Here is a 9800-nt window from a genome sequence, read left to right on the forward strand (position 1 = left end):
AAATATTAATTATTCTATTATAATATATATTAATCATTGTACAGAGATTTCTTGTTTACTATTATCTCGTGAAATAATCTTCAATTTTCGTTTGTTTGGAGTTGAAATGTGAAATGAAGCAAGGCCTCTAACTCTATCTGCTTTAGAAATTCAAACAACAAAAAAACTATATTAAACATGTTTTGCCCAATCTATTTTTCCAAAATTACGCACCAGATTCAACACTACATTATCTTTTCATTGGATGCGTTTGTTAAGAGACGGTATTTCTTCTTCATGTTTAAATGTATGATGGTGGTTTCATAAAAGATTAAATCAACCCATTACTGAAATAATAAGGCGTTGAGTAATCATTCGGGGCACTTTATAAATCTGATTAACAATATCGCCTAATGTGCAAATCATTTGCGGAAGTTCCTTCACGCGTCTGGAACCGCTCTAAAAGTTATATTATAATAATTATAGGCTATTTCAGTAACTTTAAGCAATGATAATTAGAAAAGTTGCTTTAATTTCCTTAACAGTTTAATTACCACATGTGTTGATGTGAAATTAAAAGCTAAAAATGTTGGAGAGTTTCAATTGTATGTTAATTAAATGTAATCAGAAGGTGCCGTCTTTTGTTTATTGTATGCAACAAACCGGAACAGAATGTGCTATATTAAATATATAATTCTGGAGATAGCATAGTTTCTATATTATTGTATACAAAATAATATAGTTTCTATATTATTGTATACAAAATAATATAGTTTCTATATTATTGTATACAAAATAATATAGTTTCTATATTATTGTATACAAAATAATATAGTTTCTATATTATTGTATACAAAATAATTTTAAAAAAAAATCCTGACAACGAAAATAACGCTATCTAAACCGCTATTCGTTCTAAGAGTAGGGATGTCATTGTATTTTTCCTTAAACATAGTGGATCGTTGTTAAGAAGTATTATAATGGTGGGGGTAAGCAGGCAGGAACAGTGAAGTCCAAAAGGCGAGCCAAGAGTGTGGCAAAGCAGTAGATGAAAAAGTGTTTCAGATTAGATGAAAATGGCGGACATTTTTATAATACTTAAATTTAATCTATGTGGGATTGGCCTTTTTGGCTTCAGTTTTACTTTGAAAGAGGGAAAGTTGATGCACCCTCCTGACAAAACCTCCCTACACTAGGTTAGAATTATTTTATCAATAAATTGGAGGGAATTGATATGCACTAGTTGCCTGCAAAGGTAAATTGGATCCAAAAAGAGGGGAGTCGATCTCCCCAAGGAGCTGAGATTATAATAGAAAATTTCAATTAAACGAAATTGTTTAAACAAATATTGTGTAGTAAATTTTAATTAATGTGACTATATGATAATATTTTAAAAAGAAATAGACGCACTTAACGGAATAAGGAACGTTAGTAAATGGATATAGGCCCGAAACGTTGAACGAAAAAATGTAGAATAGTGATGATATTTTAAACGGAGGTTTTTTTTAACCTCACCAACTTAATAAAAAAATTCCACCATTTTGATCTAAATTAGAAAAAAATGCAGTCCAAGATTGTACCCGCCTGGAGTTCATCATAATAGTACAAGAGGAGAAAAAAAGCAGTTATCTCATCCCAATTTTTGATTACTTTAATGAAAACGATGTATAATTAATAGTCAAAATTGATGAGTCTGCCAAGTATAGGTAGGAGGAATAAAAAATGGCGGCTGTTTCAAAGCGATAAAATAAAACTAATTTTTCATTCGCAGCGCTATATCTTAAAAAGTAGAACAACACAAGAAAAACTAAGAGAAAGTCATTTAAAGAAAAGAAAATTTTCTAAAATATGAGAAAATAATATACAGTTCTTTATGTTAAATAGTTTTTGAGATATAGCTTTTTAAAAATCAATATTTTATAAAAATTTTGTATGGGACGTACTAAAAGATCAGTAGTTAGTGAATTTATTTTGAAAAATCTCAAAAACCATTTGACGTACAGGTATCTATTAGCACTCAAATTAAAGCTAGTTAAATGAGCTATAAAGTAGTTTATGATGTTTATCTTCCTAGGAGTAATAGTTTACATGAATTTTGTTAAAATATATTTGTTTAAAGTTATATTGATTTATAGCTGTTCGAAAAAAATTTTCATTTTCCAAATTTATATTTATATGTGAATAATATAAAACCTACTACCTCTACGAAGATAAGTGTAATAAACTACTTTATAGTAAGTTAAATTTCTTTTATTTTGAGTGTTGGCATACATATGTACGTCTTACGGATCTGGAGATATAATTTTTCAAAAATTAAACACTTCATACGAAAACCTATAAATTAACATTTTGTGAATTTATTTTGTCAAATATCATAAAAACTACTACTCCTACAAAGATAAACATAATACCTATTTTGTAGTAAATTTAAATAGCTTTAATTAGAGCGCTGTTAGACATCTGTACGTCCAATGGTTTTTGAAATAAAGTTTTTCATAAATCAAATTTATTGTCCGAATAACTATAAATCAATTTATTTTTGCAAATATCATGAAAAATACTATTCCTACGAAGGTAAAGGTTATAAACTTCTTTATAGTCCATTAAACTAGTTTTAATTTGAGTGCTAATAGACATCTGTACGTCACATAGTTCCTGAGATATAGATTTCTCAAAATAAATTAACTAACTACTAATCTTTCAGCAGATTTTTAAGAAATTTTGCTTTTTTAAAAAGCTATATATCGAGAACTATTGGACGTAAATAGCTCTTTTAAGGCTAATATTTCAGCAAATCTATTCTTCTTTAAATAATGTCCTCTTAGAATTTCTAGTGTTGTTGGTAGTTTTTAAGATACAGAGCTCCGAATGAAAAATCAATTTTTTTAAAGGTTTTGATACAGCCGCCATTTTTTATTCTCCCTACCTATATTTGGCAAACTCATCAATTTTGACTAGTAATTATACATAGTTTTTATAGTAGTAATCAAAAATTGGGGTGAGATTTGCCTTATTCTCCTCCCGACTCTTGTACTATAAGGCCTAACTTGGTTGATTTAACTAGCAGCGCCCCTCCGCCATTATATTCATTTCTCCTTGATAAATAATAGTATCTAATATAATTAATTACGTTTAATTTTATACATTAATAGCAATTAAATAAATTTAACAATAAACATTTTTATAACTTCACTAGCTGACCCGGCAATGATTCGCTATTGCTATATTTAAGGATTCATGTAGATATAATGACAAGACAATTGGTAGTTTACAATAATATAAATTATACTACCAATTTAGTTAAATTACACATATACGAATACTTTATTATTATCATTTCATAACATAAATTGAACCAATATATGAGATGACATTCGTTTTTTAAATCATTGTGCTAAGGTTCAACCATTCCCTTTTATATATATAGATGATGTGATAAGACGGTAACTATTTGATAACGACTAACTTCGCTGCATCATTGTTAGTAATAGTCCGATTAGGTGATTTTTTCTTATTATTTAGACAATTCGATTATCTATGATATTATCATTTATAGACTACATGAAATATGAATAGTGTTTGAATAATAACCCTCTCCGTGCTTCAATATTATTATTATATTGGAAAAAATCGTAATAATTGACCTATCAAAGTGTGGTAAAAAAATTTTTAGGAGTGAAACAAAGTTGATATTCGTTTTTTGCACCCCTCAATACGAATTTTCAAAGAAAAAAAAACGCAAAATAAAAGGAATTTCAAACTTTTCGCCCTACATCGGCCTTTGATTTTTGAAAAATTCGAAAAATGGATATTCAAAATAAAACGTGTGAATTTTTTTCCCCTATTTGAAATCCATATTTCGCTTCTATTAAGTCATATGAAAGTGGGTAAAAGTTTTTTTTTAGCGAAAATTAGTATCATAAAACTCTTCCATGGCGAAAGGGAACATTTTGGACAAAAAAAGCTTATCGTGGACAAACATTCAATCATTTCCTTTTAAATAGATAGGTTAATTTTAAGTTAGTTAATATTTTTTTTTAAAAGTACCCTTTTAGTTTTAAAACTCTCAGGAATAAACACCGTAAATTCCAACCTCCCACATCCTTTCTCTTCATCCATTCCTTTCTCATCGATAGATTATTCCAAGTAAAACACAATGGTTCCTATGCATTCCTCTATTCTTAGTCTGCTGGTGTTCCTCGAGGTAGTGTCCTCGGTCCCATCCTCTACATCGTCTATCACAGCTGACATCCCAACCAATCCTAACACTACCCTCACCACGTATGCCGATGACACATGTGTGCTCGCTATTAATAATAATTCATTGCATCCCAATCTCTTCAGTTCCATATCACAGCCCTCGATAAATGGTGTCGTAACTGGAGGATTAAAATAAATCCCATCAAATCACCTTTACCTTTCGTCGTAAACCTGCCGACTGCCCTACAATCTTTTTTAATAATGTTGATCTTACCCTTGTCGAACAGATCCACTACCTTGGACTACATCTGGACAAACGACTAACCTGGAATCCTCAGATTAGACTGAAAAGACAGGAAACTGCACGTCGATTTCGACTATTACAGCCCTTACTAGACAAACGGTCTAAACTTCCTACTCATTACAAAAAGACTGACTTACATGACTGTATAAGGCCAATCTGGACATATGGAGTTGAGCTTTGGGGCTCCACTAAACCTTGAGATTCCACTCGTATCCAATCCTTACAATCCAAAATCCTTCGTAAAATCCTCAATGCTCCTTACATACATAAAGACCTTAATGTTAATTAATTAATGTTCCATATGTAACCTAGCCCGAACCAGATATCATTCCTTCCATTAGAAACTCCCTAACCAGCCAAACCCACCAGTTTCTAACCTTGCCTCCTCTTCCATTCCCGACAATCCTCCAAGGCGCCTAAAAAGAAAATGACCAAGAGAACTTCTAATATAAAAACTTCGTGCTACCAAAGGGTGGTTTCTCTACACACCTGTATCACTACATAATAACATACATCAAATTTACTAAATGTATTATAACGTACAGTTGTTCAATAAATATATTGAAAATAATAAAGTTTTAAAATTGTTCTATGTCTTATAATATGAACGACAACATATATTTCACAGCCAAAACATTATATTAAAATATTTATATTATTCATTAACTTTTATTTTTAATGTATCCATAATATTTATCCCTTGTTTAATTATTACCTTGTTATATGCATATTTTTTTAACCAATGTTTTTTTTAAGTTGGGTAAAGCATTATATTGAATATAAATAATAAACAGAGAAAGAAATTGTAAAAATTGACTATCAGAAAGTTTTTTTTTTTTTTTGGATACAATATAATTAATTATAAACTAATAAGAATTATATTTTAATGAAAGGCGACTCACAATGAGTGGAATAATTCTAAAACCTACCAAAATAGTAATAATGTATATTCAAAAATTGAATAAAAATTAAAAAGGCTTGTTTTTATGCGCTTTAACAAATAGGAATCCGATTTATTAGGAATTTTTTTTTTATTTATTTATTTATTTCTTATCTATTTATTTATTATGGTCAATAAAAAATTAATGTTTAATTTTGCCTTATATCATTTTATTATTGTTGTTGGTGACTCGCGAATTCACTTTCCTTTCTTCAAAATTAGATGAAATTCGTGTCATATAAAAAAAACAAAAAACAAGTTGCATAAACTTGCTACTTTTGCGAAAATAGGGTAACTCGTTTCAATGTGAAAGGTTCACTTTCACAAGTTCTTATTCTAATTCAGAATGGCTTTTCATCACCCTGCAGGAATTGTTAGAGAAGATTTTGTCGTTTATCTCATCCAAATATTTCTTCTGAGGTAATGTAAGAACAATATTATAAGAGCACAAGAGAAGAAAAAAGGCAGTAATCTCACCCCAATTTCTGATTATTTTAATGAAAACAATGTATAATTAATAGTCAAAATTGATGAGTCTGCCAAGTATAGTTAGGGGGATTAAAATATGGCGGCTGTTTCAAAGCGATAAAAAAAAAACTAATCTTTCATTCGGAGCTCTATATCTTGAAAAGTAGGAAGAACACAAGAAAACCTAAGAGAACGTCATTTAAAGAAGAGTAAATTTGCAAAAATATGAGCCCTAATAGAGTTATTTACGTTAAACAGTTTTTGAGATATAGCTTTTTAAAAAGCAAAATTTCTTAAAAATTTACTGAGATATTAGTAGTAAGTTAATTTATTTAGTTAATAACTGGCTTTTTTTCTTCCCGGCTCTTGTACTACAAGAGCACACGCTTGAAATCCAACCCATAAAATATAGATCTGAAAATAATATTAAGAATTAGTTGCAACAACATAGACAAAAACTCATTTTTGACAGTCCTAAAACACTTAATAATTAGCGAATTAATTTAATAATGTAATGAATTAGGTCTTTATTTCGCCTATAAGTCCAGAACAATGGATCTTAGTATAAATACAATACTAAAAAATTAAAAAAACATTAAACGATCGAACAGGTACCACTGTAATAATTTGATCATGTGGCATGGTCGTAAACAACCTGTTTTAGTTGTATATTCACTAACAAAAAAACAACTGTTGAGATAAGGAACAAGAGCAGGTGGGTTACGGCCATCACTTGACTAAACTTTCCAAAATTTTCTAAAAATTTTCCAAAATTTTGTATTATTTTTTGACAAAAATAAAATTCCACACTTCCATTATCAGAAAGACGCTCCTCGGCTATTGCTTTTCTCAAAACGTTAACAATTGACAAATCCGAAAACAATCATCCACCATGGACCTTCAACGTCCTAAAACTATTCTAGACCTGCCCAAATACTCGAAAAATAATACCGAACCAGTTGAATATAAAGCCCACTTTTCTCGTCGAATTCGAAACATGCCCGAGTCATTTATAATCTATACAGACGGATCAAAATCAGACCAATCAGCAGCAATATCCTTTGTAACTAATGACTTAAGTTCAAAATTAAACTCCACAAACTATGCAACATATTCACTGCCGAACTAAATGCAATAGCAGCAGCACTCCACTTCTGTTTGTCTTTGAACCACACCAACATTACAATAATTACAGATTCATTAAGCTCGATAAAAGGTTTATATTGTATATATCCAGAGCATACGAAAATTTCCTGCATCCATTTTCGCTTAAAAACTCTACACAATATGGGTATGTCAGTTACATTTATATGGGTTCCAAGCCATGTAGGAATCTGAATTAGCCGATCACTATGGACGGGATTTTAACTCCGTCTGATATGAGCAGGCCTCTTGTAAAGGAAGTCAAAGATAAATGGCAATCTTTGTGGAACGAAAGCCCAATGAATAAATTAAAAATTATAAGAAGGATGTCAAGCCCTGGGGTACCTCCAGTCGTAAATGCCGTAGAGAGGAGGTTGTACTGACCAGGCTGAGAATAGGTCACGCGAGGCTCACCCACTCCTATCTTATTTCAAAAGAAACGCCTCCAAACTGCCAGTATTGCAACAATAAGCCATATTTTCCAACGATGCCCATATTTCACACCACACCTCAATAGCTTGGGACTAAACCAAAATATCTCAAAAACCCTTGGAGGCGATGAGAAAGCAATAAAATAGGTGTTTCAGTTTTTAAAATCACAAAATTTACTAACAAAAATATAACTTGATAAGAAGGAAAAAAATAAATAAATAAAATAATAAATAATCAAATAAAAAAATAAATAAAATTTAACGAATATTAGCAAAATTAAATAAAATATAAATGGCGTTGATGACCAATGTTTGGCGCCACTAAACAAAAACGAACAAACAAACCAACTTGACTAAATTATTAGTTTATGGTGCTTATTCGATTAATTAATGTCCTTTAATTTATATATTATTATTAGAGAGTGGAGTAGCACAGAGGTAAAAAACTGTATCACTAATTCCTTGAACACGGGTTCGAATCCAGCTATTGCAGGTAATTTTTATTCTATTCTAAGGAGCCTACCCAACCTCATTTGTGGCTTAAATGGGGAAAGCATCGGTAGGTTTTTTTTTTGTTTTTTTTTTATGAGCATGTGTACCCTTTTTCTAACACATAGCTGTGAGGCTGGGCGTAGTACTATTTACTCTATCCCGTAATAAAGAAATTATTATTAATAATAAAGAAGAATCGGAAACGTTAGTGGGGTGGGTCGGGCCGGGAAGGATGGACTTTTTTTGGAATGCGTGAAGGGTTTCCGTATTCTAATTTCAGGGCCTTTTTAAATATTGCTCAATTAAACTATCTTAAGTCTTCTCTTCCCGGTTTTAGCAAATATTTCAAAAGTCAAAAATGTAGTACATTTTACAGAATCGAGAGATTTGTATGAAGAGTCCACCGTAAAATTGCAAGAGCAATCTGGGATCTGAGTCTGAGAATGCATGGAGGACAGGAATCGCTTGCAGACACTGGTCAATCAAAATCTCACGATATGAAGGCAAAGAGGTTAAGATGGGTGGGACATGTGGCCCGAAGTAATCCATCAGGACGTCTCTTCAGAACAATCAATGCCAGTATAATAGTTCAGAGACCACGTGAAAGGCCAATAACAATAATAAAAAAGATAGACAGAATAAGTGCGAAAAAGCTGCATGGAGGAACTGGAAGGCAGTGGCTCATGACCGGCAGGAGTGGAGAAGGCAGGTTCGGGCGGCCAAAGATCTATCATGTCTGTAGAGCCAACCGAAAAAAATAAAAAAATGTTTTATTATACTTTTTTCACTAACACCCACAGTTTAGGACTTATTGGCGAATAATCGAATAAAAAGACCAATTCGAAAATTTCTGATTCCCTACTTCATTGAATTAATTAACTAATAGTTACCATTTTAATAACAATCAATAAAGTGATGAATTAAGTCAGTTTTTTTTCGCGTATAACTCATAAAATCTGCATCTTAACGAAAATGTTATTATGTTATAGGTCACATTTTTTTTTGTAAAATTAGTGCCATGATTTTATTATTCAATCTAGTAGTACTGTTTAATGTGTTTTACAACTACCTTTTTCGCTAGGATGCACTCTTTAGGAATTGTAGGCGAAAAAATATAATTAAAAAATATATAAAACGTTTGTGACTAATTAAATTAATTAACTAAATGGTGAGAGTTTTAATACCGAAGAAATGTGCTCCCCTGTTATGTGTTGACTCGCATTTAATATCATATCTCAGTTTTGGCCAAATTTAAAAAAAAGGTCAGGTTTTGGTTTATGACTGTTTACGGTATGCCACAATACTACTTAATCTTTTAATTGAAAACCGTTTAAAAGAGAAAAAAACCCTGTCAGTCTATTAAATTAATTAGTGCTCTAATAGGAGTTTTAGGACCGACAGAAATGTGTATTCCTGTCAAGTGTACAAGAAACTTATTTTTAAGATTAATCTCGGTTATATAAGTATAAGAGCCCAAGGGTAGAAAAAAACAACATCTTGATTTTTTATCACTTTAATGAAAAATATGCATTATTTATTGATAGATATTACAAAATGCCACACAGTTGTGAGAAATAGGTAATAGTAATGAATGATCTCATACATACTAACATAAATAAATAAATAAAATAAATTGAAAAAAAAACTCTCTTAAAATATATACAAACAAAAGAATAGACAAGATGAACATAATCAAACTATCTGTATGAAAAATTAATAAATAAAATAACATAATGATAAAATAATATATACAATATTTACACAATCGACCTGAGGATCCCTGACCCCACTCTATCCCCCACGTGTTAGGGGTAGAGCAGAGCTCAAAAGATACCAACGCATC

This window comes from Halyomorpha halys, unplaced genomic scaffold (genome assembly GCF_000696795.3).
Source record: "Halyomorpha halys isolate HHAL.00 unplaced genomic scaffold, Hhal_1.1 Scaffold240.1, whole genome shotgun sequence".
Lineage (NCBI taxonomy): Eukaryota > Metazoa > Arthropoda > Insecta > Hemiptera > Pentatomidae > Halyomorpha > Halyomorpha halys.